This window comes from Pogona vitticeps, chromosome 1 (assembly GCF_051106095.1).
Source record: "Pogona vitticeps strain Pit_001003342236 chromosome 1, PviZW2.1, whole genome shotgun sequence".
In the NCBI taxonomy this organism is placed as follows: Eukaryota; Metazoa; Chordata; class Lepidosauria; order Squamata; family Agamidae; genus Pogona; species Pogona vitticeps.
The window spans coordinates 38,089,681-38,106,879 of NC_135783.1; the positions used below are offsets into that span (position 1 = coordinate 38,089,681).

General features: G+C 41.0%; 1 protein-coding gene across 2 annotated transcripts in view; it reads right to left on the bottom strand.

Moving 5' to 3' along the window:
- Nucleotides 1-17,199, bottom strand: part of ITPKB (inositol-trisphosphate 3-kinase B) — a 90,061-nt gene that overhangs the window by 45,798 nt on the left and 27,064 nt on the right. The gene's annotated exons all lie outside the window — the stretch shown is intronic.

The following is a 17,199-nucleotide window of genomic DNA, read 5'->3' on the forward strand; positions in this document are numbered from 1 at the left end:
ATGTTAAAATCTTTCAGACACCTGAAAATGTATATAGCAGTAACAATGAAATAGCCTGTGCCAGCTCAAAAACATGGCAATATCATGGCATTTCAGTAATGTCATGTGAAAAACAAACTGACAAAAACGGGTTATTATACATGTGCACTTTGGAATTAAAATATAAGAATTTATCTCACATTGAAATGTATTTGAATCAAAGATCCTTTGGTTATGCAAACTACTTCCAGTGAGTTTGCACAAAATGAAGGTAACTTGCCTTTTATCCAAGATTATAGCACATCCCACAATGTAGACATGAGCAATGTTTCATAAATTAAACCAATTTCTCCTCAGTGAATAGAGAGACCAGAATCCTGGGTTTGCACTGCCACATACATGAAAGTATGTAAAAAAGGATAAAACATTACATTATAGTAATGTTCTTTGAGTGGCCATTTATGCATTTGCAGTAATGGATCTCCTTTTGAGCCCTTGACCACTGCTTCCTTCGAGCTTCTCACTGTCAAGACAGCTTTTCTTATGGCTGTTATGTCAGCATATTAAGCGGGGGAGCTTTTTGCTCTAAGAGCATACCAGAAAGAAACTGCCACTCAGATCAGTGCCACTTTTCTTCCCAAAGCTGTATCTGACTTCCACCTTGCTCAGGGCATGTGGTTTCCTACCTTTTCTCCATCTCCCTCAACATCACTGAACATCCAGACCTCTGCACAATGCCCCTAAAAGCCATTCTCCATGGCTAAAAGCACCTCTACTGCATTTCTCACAGGGCTTCCCCTGATCTGGTCCCAACTGTGTCCTCTTGTCAAGTACTACTACAGTATATTGATTCTAAATCCTGCAGGGTCTCTTCCTCAGAGAGACTACTCTCTCTGCTGAGCACAGCAACCTACCCTCCTGCCTCCACTTTTTTTTTGGGGGGGGGAGGTAGGCTTACCAGTCTTCATCCAGCAGTGCAAAGGCATACAAACCATGACTAAAAACACGTGGATTCTTGTAACATTTATTCTTCAAGTAGACATTCACGTAACCTGTCCTTCCTCCCCTCCTTGACATCTAATAGCAACTGAACTGTTGCTGCTACATCTGAATTTATGGAACTGAGGAGTTATGTGCCAACATGTGTGCTGTGGATGGGAGGTGCAGAAAATAGAGACTATATGCACAGTCTGTATTTTCAGTGTGTGGAGCAGTGGTACAGATCCTGCGTAACAGATGTATGCGTGGAGACGCTTTGAACCCCTAACACATGGAAGTCAGACGTGAAGCTAGCAAGTAGGATTATCTCTCTCCTCCATCCATTTGGTTCTGCATCAATGAATGTGTAAATAGATGCATAGCCTTTACATTAAGGTCAGGCTTTGTTGCACTGTATCTCCACAAAGGTTACATGAGATCAAGGAACATAAATGGCCTCCCTCACATAATGAGGGTAATGTGGATCACCTGTGTTTTAAAACAGTGCTTGCACTTTAATATACCATTCACAGATCTAATTTATGCGCACAAAACGGAAGAAGTGTGCCATTAATGTATATGCATATCCTTCATTTTTTCAGTTACTATTTCAAAGCTCCTAGACCTGTCTTCTATTAAAAAAAACTATTCGGCAAAACATGCCAGCAAAAAAAGAACGTAATCCACTTTTGTTTTTTCCCATGCTCTTCTTCTCCTCCACTTCATGTTTACTCTTTGGGTAAGAGGTCCCAGTTGCTTTCAATTTAGGGCAGTTCAAAGGGCTTCAGGACCAATGCACATCTAAAAAAGAAACCCTCAGGTTGCCTGCTAGGGGGATTGCACAAAAATGGTGTTATCTCTGTTGACGTATTTGCCCTGGCTCGCTGCCACAAGAAAAAGGGCACCATGCATCCCTGGTTTATCTTTTTGTCAAAGGAAATCACCTCCCATGAATGCCAAGCAATGGAAATTCTTCTGTCTATGTATCCTTACAGCAAGACACAGGCTTTGGGCCAATGCAGATCTAGCAACAGATCCAAGATCAAAATCTGTCACACATGGCACTTAGGGTTTATTTTCTACCTTGTTTTTTTTTTTTTTTAAGTAATGAACAGCAATACATGGCTGTTTCAAAAATCAAGCAAACAGCATTTGGGGAAGGAGTTCACCCCCCCCCCCCCACAATCCCATTACTCCTTCTAAAGCCCTTCCCTGCCCAATATCTACAAGCTCCATAGGAGAAAAACAATCTTTCACTCGTATCTGCTGTTTATTCTGGCATTATCTTTGTTTCAGAAGTTGGTTGGAGACACAATCTCTGGGTAAAAAGATGAAAAACTACAGTGAGCCATGAAATAAGAAGGTAAGCTGAAAAGTATGAAAAGTGTACAGACCTGTTTGACATAACATGCATGGTCAATTTTTGCAAGATGTTAGGGAAGTGATTGTGCCTCCCATATAAAGTTATTTTAACAGCTGAGTGCTCATGTGATTTACTGATTTTCCTATTAGTCATAGATTGGGGTTCAAATACTGATGAGCCACAAAACGTGCTACAGGATGTGATCTAAGGCCAGTCACCATCTCTCAGATAAAGTAGAAGACCCATATATGACACTACAAGCATCCTGAGCGAAAGGCAGAAGAAATATGCAAAAAATAAAATATGACGAATTCATAGTTGACTATGAGGTTAAGCACTCAGAGGGTAGAACATGTGCATGTAGGAAGTCCCAGGTTTAATACTTGCCTTGGGTTTTTTAAAGTGTAGATTAATTAGCAGATCATGTGAAAGACCTCTGGGTTTGTGAAAGTGTAGATAAATTAGCAGAACAAGTGTGACCCTCCAGATAGTGTGAGTCTGAAATCTCCATACACACTAACTAGCATAGTAAATGGTGAAGAATGCTGGGAGGTGCAGTTGAGTAACATCTGGAACACTACATTTTGCATATCACTGCTCACTGGAGGAGACGATGCTAATTAGAGGGGCCATTAGTCAAATCTGGTATAAGGCAGCTTCTTATGTTTCTCTGAGCTTAAGAAGCAAGTACACAACAACATCTGACCTTCAGCAAGCACAAACTGCCCATGAGACATAATGCATAATACAGTGTAGCTTGTGAAATGTGTTATCTTGGCGTGAAAATGTTGTATATAGCATTGAATTTTTAAATTGTTGCCACTGACTCACACTTTGCTCACAAGATCTTTGAATGCAACTTTCATTCTCTCATATCTTTCATAAGCAATCACATGCTGCCTTTCCCACATCATCCCAGTGCATATTGTTGTCTTGGTTTTGAACATTAGGTTACTCACTTAAGTGAAAACACCTGACCATTTAAAAAAAGGCTCAGTTCAGCTTTGTTGAAATGTCAGCCTGTTTATTACTCAAAGTCAGCAGGCAAAAACAGTGAATATGTATGGCATGCGCGTGACCAGTATTTGGTCAGCATTTCCAGTTAAGCCACTCCTGAGTTACTAGCAGCAATTAGCTGACATTAGTTTTCAAGCTAAAGTTTTTCTGAAATTTTAAAAAATCACTATGAGATTGCCTACTATTCTAGGATGGACAATCATGAGACAGCTGAGAGTGAGGTATGTATAAGAAAGGAAGGTCTATGATTCAAATGTGATCACACTTACAAAAACTCATTAAGGGTGCTTTCAGGATGATAGTTCCCAGAAGCAGAACTGCAGCCTTCATTTCCCCAGCATCGTGGAGAATGTGCTTTCAGTGCTCCATCTTAGTGTACTTGTGTAAAAAACAAAGATATACTTCACTTAAGTACCCTTTTCTAAACAGAAAAGCCCCATCAGCCTTTTCTTTTGCTTTTTTAATGATTGGCTAATAAAGCGGTGCTTCCCCAGTGTAACATATCAACAATTAAATATTTACTGGAAATGGTTGTTCTGGGTCAGAGTCCACTGAAGATGCCGGCCACAGAGACTGGCGAAACGTTAGGAAGAACAACTTTCAGAACACGGCCAAAGAGCCCAAAAGACCCAGAACAACCATTAGATCCCGGCCATGAAAGCCTTCGTGAATTTACTGGAAATGTTTATAGTCAGAATGTTTTCATTGAAAATCTAAAAGAGAAAAAAAACCCTCACATCATTAAAATGGCTAGAAAGGGGTTTCCTTCTAATCCAACATTTTTAGTTGAAATATATCAGTGTGCCATGTTACTATTGAACAAATATAACACACACACACTCTCTCTCAATTTTTTTTTAGGTTTAGGCATCCTTCAGTCTCGAAAGACTATGGTAACGTGCTCTGTATGGAGGACTTGGAACAGTGTCTAGTGTGGCTGAGGAGGCCAATTCGAGAGTGGCAATCCCTTCCACACTGAAGACAAATACAATCTCTGTCCCTTGTCCAGCTCCCTGGTTTTGCTGCTTTTGTGACTTCCTCTTTGCCTCGGCCTGCTGGGCAAGGGTCTCTTCAAATTGGGAGAGGCCGCGATGCAGTGCCTGTCTCCAGGCTGACCGCTCAGATGTCTCTCAATAAGCATTGGCATAAAGAGGGAGACAGAACAGCTGGTGATAGATTTGTCTGCCTAATATCCTAGAAATTGAAACCATGCTTTTCTGAAAAGAGATAGCACCAAGAACTAGTGGAATAAATTTCCCCCACAAAGTTAGATTTTATGTAGGTTGAATAAGACGTAGCAATTCCACATTAAGCAACAAAAAGTAGAAATGGCTCTGATGTGCAGATCTTGGTATACAAGCTTCCATGCTGGCTTAACAGAGGTGACTTTTTCATCAGCCTAAGTCAGGTGCAGACAGAACTCAGTAGCAGCTCAACTTCCTCCCTATAGAGTAAGTTATAGTGGATAAAAAGGAAATTCTGGACAAGACCTAAAGATAATTCCAGAAACCAAAGATAGGGAATGTATGGTCCTCCAGTTATGGTTGGGCCATAATTCCCATCAGCCCTAGCCTTCATAGCCAATAATAACAAGTGATGGAAATTGTAGTTCACCAACACCTGGATGGCCCCTAGTTTCATATCTTTAAGATAAACCCAATGCATTCTTACTAAGAAGTAAGTTCCACTGAACACAAGGGCTTTCTTCTAAGTAAGCATGCATAGAATTATGCTATCAATCCCATAAATAGACTATGGTGTTACCTGTTGCCCAATATCATGATGTAAAGTAGAACAATATTTTACAATAAAATTCACTTTGTAAATCTTTATGAGCAACATGGAATTTTAAACCTTTATGTAGAGAATAAATTGTGAATGTTATTGACTTCCCATATGAAAGCTCTTAAAAACAGAGAGAATGAAAAGTGAGAGAATGAGGTAACTTGGAAAAAAAGAATTAACTTCAGAATAATATATTACACATAGCTGAACCAGCACATTACACAGAATTGGCAAGATCACTGCCCTTACATCTGAAAGGAATCATTTCCCACTTATACAATAAGCAAAGCACAGTGAAGAGTGAAAAGCTTCCATGATCTGCAGGCACAGAAAAATTAGTTTTAGCAAAAGGGTTTGCAAATACATTTTTTCATTTTAATGGATGGTATTTAATTAAAATCCCCTATAAATGCACCAGGGTACCACTTCATGCTACCATTAACTTAAAATAAAAAGCAGACTTTTCTCAAATAAATCAAGAGTTTAACAGTGTATACAAAGTATTCTTCACAGTTTTTTAAAATGGAGCTGTAAATGCAAAAAATATGGAGCTGGAGAGGCAAGCATTATAAACCAAGAAGGGTAGAAAAATAATAAAACTTGAAAGCAATTTGAGGCATAAGCTGAAAGTAGTCCCATCAGTGATCATCAGTAGTGACCGGTGTAATCTGAGAACATGTGGTGTACATCAAACACTGGATTCCCAGATTGATGCAGGGTCAGATCCAAGTCCCTCAGAGTGTAGCTCCATTTCAACTTCAGCCACCCTAGAGCTCAGTCTTTAGGGTGACAGGTTTTTAGGACAACAACTCAGAAGTCCCAGAACTGGTTCACTCCTTCTCATTTATTTCATTTATATATTTACCTTTCTGCTAATAAACAGTACTGAAACATCAACGTCTACATTGGCTTGGGCAAATCGTGAGAATGGCTGATGGTCGGATTCCAAAAGATCTCTTGTATGGAGAATTAGTGCAGGGAAATTGCCCCAGAGGAAGACCACAGCTGTGATACAAGGACATCTGCAAGCGGGATCTGAAGGCCTTAGGAATGGACCTCAACAGATGGGAAACCTTGATGTCTGAGCATTCAGCCTGGAGGCAGGCGGTGCATCATGGCCTCTCCCGATTTGAAGAGACACTTCTACCGATGCAAAGGCCGAGGCAAAGAGGCAGTCCCGAAACAAGCAAAATCAGGGAGCTGGACAGGGGACAGATTGTATTTGTCTTCAATGTGGAAGATTGTCACTCTCAAATTGGCCTCCTCAGCCACACTAGATGCTGTACCAAGACCTCCATACAGAGCAAGTTACCATAGTCTCTCGAGACTGAAGGATGCCTACTATAATAAAGGGACTCAATTTTATTTATTATTTTTTATTTAAAATATTTTTATCCTGTCTTTCTCTGCAAAAAGGACCCAAAGTGGCTTACATCATTAAAATACAGTATTTAAAGCTGACAACAGTGAATGTACAAATACAAAACCATCAAACAAATATTGTACTAAAAATGTAAGGAATACCAAAACATATTGCAAGCAGTAAGGTACAACGATCCATTGAAAAATCACAGTCAGGCAGCCAATCACTAAGGGAAGGCTTGCCTGAAGAGAAAAATCTTTGTCCAATAAAAATGGGCCAGCCTAGCCTCCTGTGGGAGTGAGTTCCAAAGTCTGGGTGCAACAACAAATGCACCTGTAAAGGTGGTGGGATCAGGGCAGTTTACAAAATTTATATATAAGCTAAATGCAACTAAAACTACAATAGGTTATAACAGTAACAAAACAATTGCACACCTTATCATATTAAAACAACCACAGAATCAAACAATTTAAAAGTATGCTAGAAAATATTTTAAATAAATAAAAAAGGGTCAAAGGATATAGCATCCCCATTAAAAACCTCTTTCTCACCATGAATCAGTTGCTAAAAAAACTGCCTGAATAGACAATTCTTTGTCTGCTGGGGGAATAAAATGAGGAAAGAATAAGCCCATGTAGATCCTTTATAACTGCCCAGAAAAAATCCCTTAAAATCCTCCTAAAGCCCAAGGTGCCATGTATTAATTACCAATGGATCCAAAGGAAAACCTCACAGTGATGTAAGTGACTTAAATCTTTTAAGTCCAAATCACACAATGAGATCATGACTATATGATGAAAGCTGGGTCAAGGCAGGCGGGTACCATATGCACACCAACCTCCAGGTTGGTTTTCTTCTCCCAAATATGTTCACATGACAACAAGAGGTACACAAATATTTATCTTTCAGCTTTCTAAAAATGTGGTCCAATCAATGTACAAGAATGCACGGTAAAACACATGAGAGTAGATACAGAAAACTTTTAAGAAACAATTTTATGGTTTTGTTTCACCTATACCTTCCTCCTTTCCTTTCCTTATGGACAACATATGTAAACGGATCATGTGTCATTCTTACTCTTTTCCTGTACTTGTATTTCCCTGAATTATTACTACTTCTTTTTGCCCACCACCGCTGCTTTCCCTCCCAATCTTGGACAATCTCTAAGTGTTCTCCATCAGCTGCAAACTATCTGGAATGTGTCCTAATGCCAAGAATTACTTGTGTACCATTCCTGACCATTTCAGTGAAACCTGTGTGAAAGAGATATCAATCTGTACTTACACATTTCTGGATTTCCACTTAAGGTCTCTTTGCAGATGTCTAGAATATAATCACTGAAATAATTGCAATACGGACTTTCTCCTTCTCTCTGTCTTTCTCAGTGCTGGCTTTTCTTCATCCTCAAACCTTTCAGTAGCTCTCTAATTTAAAGGCACACCTACACATTAAAAAGCTCCAATGAAGTTTGCACACTTGCTTCGACCAAATCACCCACACATTTCCTTTCCTTCAGCTATGATCTTGCGCCCCATTCATATCATGCGCACTCCATCTCCTCTTACTACAGTATCACAACAGAAATGTAAAGTTTTTTGTCTGCTGAGATTCCTTCTTTTTTTTGCCTTCCCCAACTACCCAATAAAAGATGTGCCAAAATATGGCAGGAAAGGCCAGAATTCCTTCTACAACCAAGCATCAATAATGTGCTGCTATTGTTACTAACTTAATTTCATACTATCAATCCTTTCTTCAAGCAAGTCGGCGAACAGACAGTTTTGGCATAGAGCAGTGGTTCTCAAGCTTGGATCTCCAGATGTTCTTTAACTAAATATCTCAGAAACCTACACTACTAACTGAGCTGGGCAGGATTTCTGGGATTTGAAGTCCAAGAGCATCTGGGGACCCAAGGCTGGGTCCCTGGCACACAGCATCTTAGGGGCATGAATCTGATTCCACTGTTATCAGTTAGGAATTATAACAAAGACAACCAGGCTGAAGAACCAGACTGGATTTTCTTTCTGGGATATCATTGGTACTTTCTTCTGTTGCTACACAAGAAAAGAGCTCAGAAGAACTAATAAGCAAAGAAAGAAGAGACTGAAAGAAAATGTTCATAGCTAAACTGAAGCAGAAGCACAAGGCCTTTGGTTAGATGGTCTCTAGGTTGGCAAGAGAGAGAAAAGAAGGGTGCAAGGGGCCAAACTGAGGAATTACTCAAGCTTGTCTTAGTGTGTGTAGGCCAGCTAAAATTCCTTCATATCCATACTATACTAGCAATTAGAATGATACAATCAACTTTTAATACTCTTTCCCCTTCTACAAAAGACAAAATCCCAACTGCTGCGTAAGAAAAGGAGTTCATGATTGTATACTATATTGCTTCACTTCTCAAAATGGAAAGTAAACATACCTAAGAAGGTGTGCAGGAATGCTAAAGGATCAGTTCTGACTTTATAATAAGCACCTTGTCTCATATGACTTTCCTGAAATTAACGAGTGGAGCCTTGCCTTGGATCTTGCAACCTTCTGAGGCATGCTGTGTGGCAACAAGACACAAGGCTTTTTTTTTAATGGCCACCCACGTACATCTTATGGAAATGCCTGCCAAGGAAGACCCTTTCGGTCAGTTCTTTAGAATTTTTCAAAGGCAGTCAAAAAGCAAACGTAGACATGGAAGCCATAAGAAAAATTCCTGAGTCCAAATTACGGTAATATTTCATTAGGCCAAGATGAATTCACAAAATAATGTGCAGATTTTCCAGTACTTCAGAAAGATGCATTATTTGGAAAGGCCTTTAAAAATGTATGGAGATTTATTTATTTATTTATTTATTTATTTATTTATTTATTTATTTATTTATTTATTTATTTATTTATTTAACTTATATGCCGCCCACACTGCCCGAAGGTCTCTGGGTGGCTTACAGCATTTAAAATACAATAAAAAGGCACAGTGATACTGTCCAATACCCTGTTCATGCTGGTATAATGTAAAGTCATATTTACATTGCGCCTGCCAACATGGAGTTGCACTATTCAACTGCGCTGTTGGTCACACATCTGTGACTTGACTAACTGCACATTATGTCAGGAGACGTGCTTCAGGGATTGTGCTTCTGCCTCAGCACTGGCGCAAACAACAGCGCATGCATAACCTAGAATTGCATGCATCTATGCTTTTATAGATTTGCTTGCTACTTTTGTGTTGTTTTGAAGAGAAGGCCCTTCATGGTAGCCTCTAACAAGGAACACACAGAAGTCTGCAGATGTTGGACCAAAAGATAGATCACTAGATAGATTGATTTGTTTTCTAGACTATATTTGTATCAGAACTGGGACACAAGATGGCTCCCAACATAATTAAGAAACTCATACAAACAAAAACACAGTAAGACACAGTATTAAAATACAGTTAAACAGGTTACCTAATATTATAACATAACAATGTAGGCATTGATGCTAACTTATAAAGCCCTTTACGGTTTAGGACTTTGCTACCTGTCAGAGCGCTTCTCCTTCAAGTCATTCTCCTCTCCCACCTGCACCTCCCAGACTTTAATGTTGCGGGTGACCACTCCAAAAGAGGCCCAGAAGGCATCAACCAGAAACCGGGCCTTTTCAGGAGTGGCCACTCTGCTCTGGAACTCTCTTTCTGTGGAGGTGCGACTGGCCCCCCACTCTCCTAAGCTTCTGCAAGCAAATGAAAACCTGGCTTTTTACCCAGGCCTTCCAAAGCAGCACACTTTCGTAAAATTATGCTGGTCCATTGTCTGCCATCTTATGTCCCAGACTGGTGATTCTATGGGGGGGGGAATATGGTTTTGTTTATTTCTTTTTAATATGGTTTTAATATTTTTAGTTATAGGTTTTATAATATTTTGTAAGCCACCCAAAGTAGCGGCATGCTCACTAAATGGGTGGGGTATAAATTTGAATGACTGAATGATTGAATGATTGAATGAATGAATGAATGAATGAATGAATGAATAAATGAATAAACAAACAAACAAACAAACGGAAAAATAATTTTAATGCACATCAGATTTAAATAACAAGAATGAAGTATACCACTGACGTCTGAAATATTCCCAGTTACTGTATACAGATGTGAAAGATGGATGATAAAGAAAGCTGACTACGTGGGCTACAACAAAACACAGGCAAATATAGTAGTTTCTAGCTTGGTCTCCTGTTAGAATTCAAAATGACTAAACTAAGGTTACCATACTTGGGAAATATAATGAGAAGACAAGACTCATTAGAAAAAGATAATAATGGTAGCAAAAGTGGACGGCAGCAGAAAAAAAGGAAGACTGAATGTGAGATGAATCAACTCCATAAAGGAAACCAAGACCTTCAGTTTGCAAGAGCTGGATTGTGAATGACTCTGCTCAGGTCTTGCAAACTGAAAGCCTTGGTTTCCTTCATGGAAAACCTGCTAGAGGTCATTAATTGATAGTCTCTATAAGCCAGAAGCAACCTGGTGGAATATAGTGGAATTTTGGCAGCACCAAAATGCCAAAAAAATCTTGTCTTCGTCACCCAGCCAGTTGCCCAAAAACAACCCCCCCCCCAAAAAAAACCTAACTTGCCAGTGAAAGGAGAAGAGAGACAGGGTTGGAGCAGCCTTTCTCACAAAGGAGTTTCACAGCCAGGAACAGCGACCAAGAAGTCCCTCTCACACCTCCCCATCAAATATGCCTTGGTCCTCTCTGCAGGGCTGAGAGAAGAGCCTTTCCATGATCTCAAAGCTTAGGGAAGCTTGCGTGGCAAAATACGGCCTTTTCAGATATAGTGAAATCAAGTCATATAGCACCACAGTGAAGCAGTTTTAATAAATTATTTTTGCATTTGTGAATAAGTACAGTTTTGGTTCACTTCTGGAAGAAGTGAAAAGTACATATATCCCCCTTTGCCACAACCAATCGCTACACAGGATCTTGGGCATCCATTCCTTCAACACAGTGGCAATCCAAATTCCAGGAGGCTTCCTCTGCCCCACTTCAGAACAACATTTACGCCCAATTAGTCTTTTTATATATGAATCCCAGGTTCAATCTTTTCCCCTCTAGAGACTCAGCCCTGCATTCTACAAATAGATAGGCTGCAGGTACTCACTTCCTACTTTGCTTCTCTTAATTACCATTACCATGATCAAGTCAACCAAGTCAACACAAAACAAGCTATTAACTGATTTTATGGTGATTCTATTGGGGGTTAGGGTTCTGTTTGCTTTCTTTTAATATGTTTATATGTTTTATATAGTTTCAATATTTTTAGCTGTATGTTTTATAATATTTTGTAAGCCACCCAGAGTAGTGGCATGCTCACTAAATGGGTGGGATATAAATCTCAATAAATAAATAAAATAAACTAGATGTAGCATAACACTAGTTCTTTTTTTTTTAATATACCTCCCAGAATCCCTCTCCCTGCCTCAAAAGGTTGGAGCATTCTGGGAATTATAATTTTAAAAGTAGCATTTCCAAGCTCTGAGATAAACTCGTAACGATGTGGTTTTTGGTGCTTGCACTGAAAGTACAGTAATTTCATCACTTCATCCTATGCGGTTATGAAATGTCCTAAAACCATTTTTCCACTCAGTGTCATGACAGTCAGCTTTTAAAACTGTTTCCTGTTCCAGAGAGAAGAGCACCAATTACAAATCTAAATTCAGTGCCTTAAAAAAATCAGAAAGAGCTTAGAGAGACTGTTTTGACTGTTTTTATTTTTGTTCGTAAAATTATGCCTTCGTATGACTTTAGTGTTGCTGAAACATATTGGACTTGAGAGTATGTTGGCCACAGCAGAAATTGTATAACCTGAACTGTATGTAGCACGTTAACAAAATTGCCAGATTTAGAACTGCAAAACAGGGACCACATAATACATCTATTTATTTAGGTTGTTTATTGCCACTTAAGTGACATCCGCAGTCCAAGGTCAGGATAGCTATGATGACGTCCAAACTCCAGTAGGAAAGGAAGAACAAGAAATGCCATCAGTTAACACTGCCTGCCCTTTTTCTCCATGTAGTTTTTATCTTCCCAGTGACATGCTGATGCATGAGACTTGTTCCAAGGAAGGATAGGGGCAGAGAAGGTCACAGTAAAGCTAACACGAGAACTGAAAAGGGAGGATCAGAGGACCTGTTCATTTCTAACCCTGTTTCCCCCTTTCCTATCTGTTATTCCTCTCCAATATATTCCTCTAAAGGATTGAGAAATTTATCTTTACAATTTTTTTAAACTATTACATTTTACGCACAGGCTTCTGATTAGCGTTCATTTTACCATCACACCCCAAACTCTGCTCATTTTGCTCTGCTGGACTTATGGTGCAAAATCAAAGCAAGGGTATGCCTTAGTATACGTAGTTTTCCCAGCTTAGTATCGTACTGTGGTCACGACACATATGGTCACGATAGCCATCTAAGTAATATACTTCCAATTGATTTATTGTTTGCTTAGATTGCAATCTGAGGCCTCATACATACTAAAAGACAGAGGAAATCAACTTACATAGTAATTGGAAGAGGGGCCACTCTGGTATTTTAATTCAATTTAGTAGCCCTGCCCACTGAATGACATTTCCATTTGCATGTTAACATTTTAGCCCCTGAACCCAGTTGCCAGCACCCCGATGCCAAAATCCCATCACATTTTGTAGCTTGGCAATTGGCAGTGTGACTGATCCCTGCATGATATTGGTATGTGTGTAACCTTGCCTCCGTGCTTTGGACTTTTTCAGTGCTATGCATAGCTATGTAACACAGGTCTCTTTCCTCAACAAAGTGCTCCTTTCCAGCCTCTGAGTGTCCTGAGTTACAAATGGAAACGCTGCGTAAAGAGGAGCCCACAGATTATGACAGATTTGGAAGAACAGATAAATTTGAGGGTACCATCTATCTCATCCCTTGTCTGACTCAGGAAATGGCCAGGATCTTGGTTCTGATGCGATGCAAAACTCCAGAGGCACTCAAAAGCAGCAAGATGCCTCAGTGCTTCAAAAAGCTTCTACAGTCACAAAGTCAGAAAAGCCTCCATTTCTGAACATCAACGTGACCATGTTCAAGGAAACAGCAGGACTGGACAACAATTGCTGATCCTGAAGCTGCAGAGAAGGCCCACACTAGGAACTGCAGGGCGGCACAGATAGGATGGGAGATACCAGCCCAGCAGCCAAACCAACTGGCATAGACTCCAGGTTCCTGCAGTGGGCTGGTTTCAGGAAACAGTATCTGTGGCACTACCAAAAATTTAAAAAAGTTAATGTCGCATGACAGTGTAGATTTCCCTATAGCTCCGAAGGCAATTGAGCAGGAAGAAAAGCATAGCAATTTGCACCAAACTCCTTCATCTTGTTTTGAGACCATGGCAGGAAGTGGGAGGGGGGTTAGTCTCGACAAAGGCGCTTGCCAGATTAAAAGATGCAGCCACTACTGGCAACCTGGCATGGAAAAAATTCTTGTGCAATTACACATGCAACATTTGATATTATCTGATAATCTGATTTTTCCAGTTAATTATATCTCAAGCAAATGTTCTAGATGTGCTAATCAGATCTGAAGCAAGCAGTGCTCTGTGTGTACACATCATTGGCTTATAGGGAAACACTGGCAATGCTGCGATCTCAGTTTAGCTTTGTTGGTCAGCATAAATGCTGCCAGAACTCAATTTGCAAAGGGGGGGGGGGAAGGATACTTCTATTTAAAGTAAGAAGTTATGGTTGTAATTCAGCCCACAGGCCAACCCTACCCCTTACTCAAAACTAAGTTGCATTGATTCACTCTTCTTGTACTTTATCTTTCACTCCAAGCAAGCATAAGGAGTGAACTTGACTCTTTGATTCCTTAAAGAGCAAGAATTCTGTCTTACCAAAGATTAAGCCAATTAGAATTCTTTCCTCCAAATATGGATTAATTGAGCTGGACTAGTAAAGATTATATAATTATGGATAGCACTGTGTCATAAATCTGCTGTCTGCAGATGTTCACACAATCAAAGTCTGTGTTTCATTTCAGCTTTTCCACACCAATAGTAATCTGCTGTATAAGGAATAGGGTGGCTGGTGCACTTACTTGCCACGTAAACTGACGTTCAAGAAGGATGTATCCATGTACCTCTGGTTTGTGTAAGGAGAGGGATTGATTTAGACTTCCTTACTTTTTGCTTTATTACTAAGGTTTGTTTTCTTTGAGGAATATTCCTGGTTTTTAGAAAACAAAGGAACACATAGACAATGTTAGAAAAACAAAATCTGCCTTTTCTGAACTTAAGGTAAGAGGATTTTTAAAGTCACCATATAAATAAACAAAGCCCATAGACAATAGCAACAAAGCACCTTGGCCTGAGCCAAGTCTGTCCCTGAATCTTGGCTCTCTAAGGAAACCACACCCACTTTCAAAAAAGAGAGGGGGGAATTGTTATTTAAACCTCTTGCTTCAAAACAGACTGGGCATATTGCTCCCCTATGAGCATGTGGTTTGCTGCTCGAAATTTTCCCTCACAAACACTATCCAGGATCAGATACATTCCACAAAGAAACAAGTTGTACCCAAAGGAGGGAGATTAGAAATTTTTCATCCCGCTACTGCCACTTGCATAAAAGGCATCAATAAAGACCTCATGTTTTCAGAAAGTGGAAAGCAGAACTACAGCATTAGTAAATAAACATGACAATAAAAGATAAAGGTAAAGGTTCCCCTTGACAATTTTTGTCCGGTCGTGTTCGACTCTAGGGGGCGGTGCTCATCCCCGTTTCCAAGCCATAGAGCCAGCGTTTGCCCGAAGACAATCTTCCGTGGTCACATGGCCAGTGCGACTTAGACACGGAACACTGTTACCTTCCCACCGAGGTGGTCCCTATTGATCTACTTGCATTTGCATGCTTTCGAACTGCTAGGTTGGCGGGAGCTGGGACAAGCAACGGGAGCTCACTCCGTTGCGTGGATTCGATCTTACGACTGCTTGGTCTTCTGACCCTGCAGCACAGGCTTCTGCGGTTTAGCCCACAGCGCCACCACATCCCTTTGCAATAAAAAGATTGCCAAAAAGAAAAAAGCAGTCTCCACCATTAGTTCCCATAAGGTTGATAACATGCAAATCTATCATCAACCATAACTTTATTATCCCTAATTTGAACTGATTGATACAGTGCTTTGTATTTTATGAATCTGATAAATTGATCCTAGTGACTTGCATGTCAATGAGGTGAATACTCCCTTACTTCTTTTCTTCAAATCAGCCCTTTTTAAATGCTTTCTCAAGTAAATTGCAACTATAACTAGAAAAGAAAGAAACCAAACTTGGCGCCGGACGAAACTGGCAATTACAGGCCCATCGCCAATGTTTCTTTCATGAGCAAAGTGGTCGAGAGGGTGGTGGCTGATCAGCTTCAGGCTCACTTGGATGAAACAGATGCCCTGGATCCATTTCAGTCGGGCTTCAGGCCGCGCCACGGTACAGAGACGGCATTGGTCGCCCTGTATGATGACCTACTGAGGGAGGCTGACAGGGGTAAAATGTCTCTGTTGGTCCTCCTCGACATCTCGGCGACCTTTGATACTGTCGACCATGGTATCCTCCTGGGGAGGCTCTCCGAGTTGGGAATTGGTGGCTTGGCACTTGCCTGGCTCCATTCCTTCTTGGGGGACCGTCCCCAGAGAGTGCAGCTTAGGGAGAGTGTTTTGGCCCCATGGAGTCTCAATTGTGGGGTTCCACAAGGGTCGATTATCTCCCCAATGCTGTTTAACATCTATATGAGGCCGCTGGGAGGGGTCATCAGGGGGTGTGGGGCTTCGTGTCATCAATATGCCGATGACACCCAGCTCTACAACTCCTTTTCACCAACTGCAGGTGATGCCGTCCTGTCCCTCCAGCGCTGCCTGGGGGCCGTTCTGTAATGGACGAGGTTGAATCCGGACAAGACGGAGGTTCTGAGTGTGGGTGGCCCCGTGGTTGGTGGCTTGGGTGACTCTCTCACATTTTGGGGGGGGTGACCCTGGCCGTGAAGAGTGGGGTCCGCAGCCTGGGCATACATCTGGACCCGACACCATGGAAACGCAGGTGCCGTCGGTAGTCCGCACCGCCTTCTTCCACCTCTGGCGGATCGCCCGGCTGCGGTCCTATCTCGACACAGGGGCACTCACTACCTTGGTGCATGCGCTCGTAATCTCAAGATTAGACCACTGTAACATGCTTTACGTGGGGCTGCCTTTGAGGCTGATGCAGAAACTTCAGGTGGTGCAGAATGCGGCGGCCAGTCTCCTCACTGGAGTGAGAAAATGCCAACGTATTTCTCCAACTCTGGCTGCATTGCATTGGCTGCCCATTCGTTTCCGCGTCGACTTCAAAGTCTTAATGCTTACTTACAAGGCCCTAAACGGTTTAGGACCTCGATATTTGGCAGAATGCCTGCTCCCACCAAGGTCTACCCGGATTACCCACGCGAGTCAGGAGAGGCTGAGGAGCCTGGCGCTGAGAGAGGCCCGGAAGGAAAAGACACAAAACCAGGCTTTCTCAGCGGTGGCTCCTCGCCTCTGGAACAACCTCCCTTCAGAGATTCGTGCAGCCCCTACGCTGGGAATCTTTAAAACCCAATTAAAAACATGGTTATACATCCAGCCCTTCCCTCCAGTCAATACCTGATTTCTTTTCTATTCCTTCTTATTTTATTCTCACTCTATTTTATTACAACTTTATCAAATGAT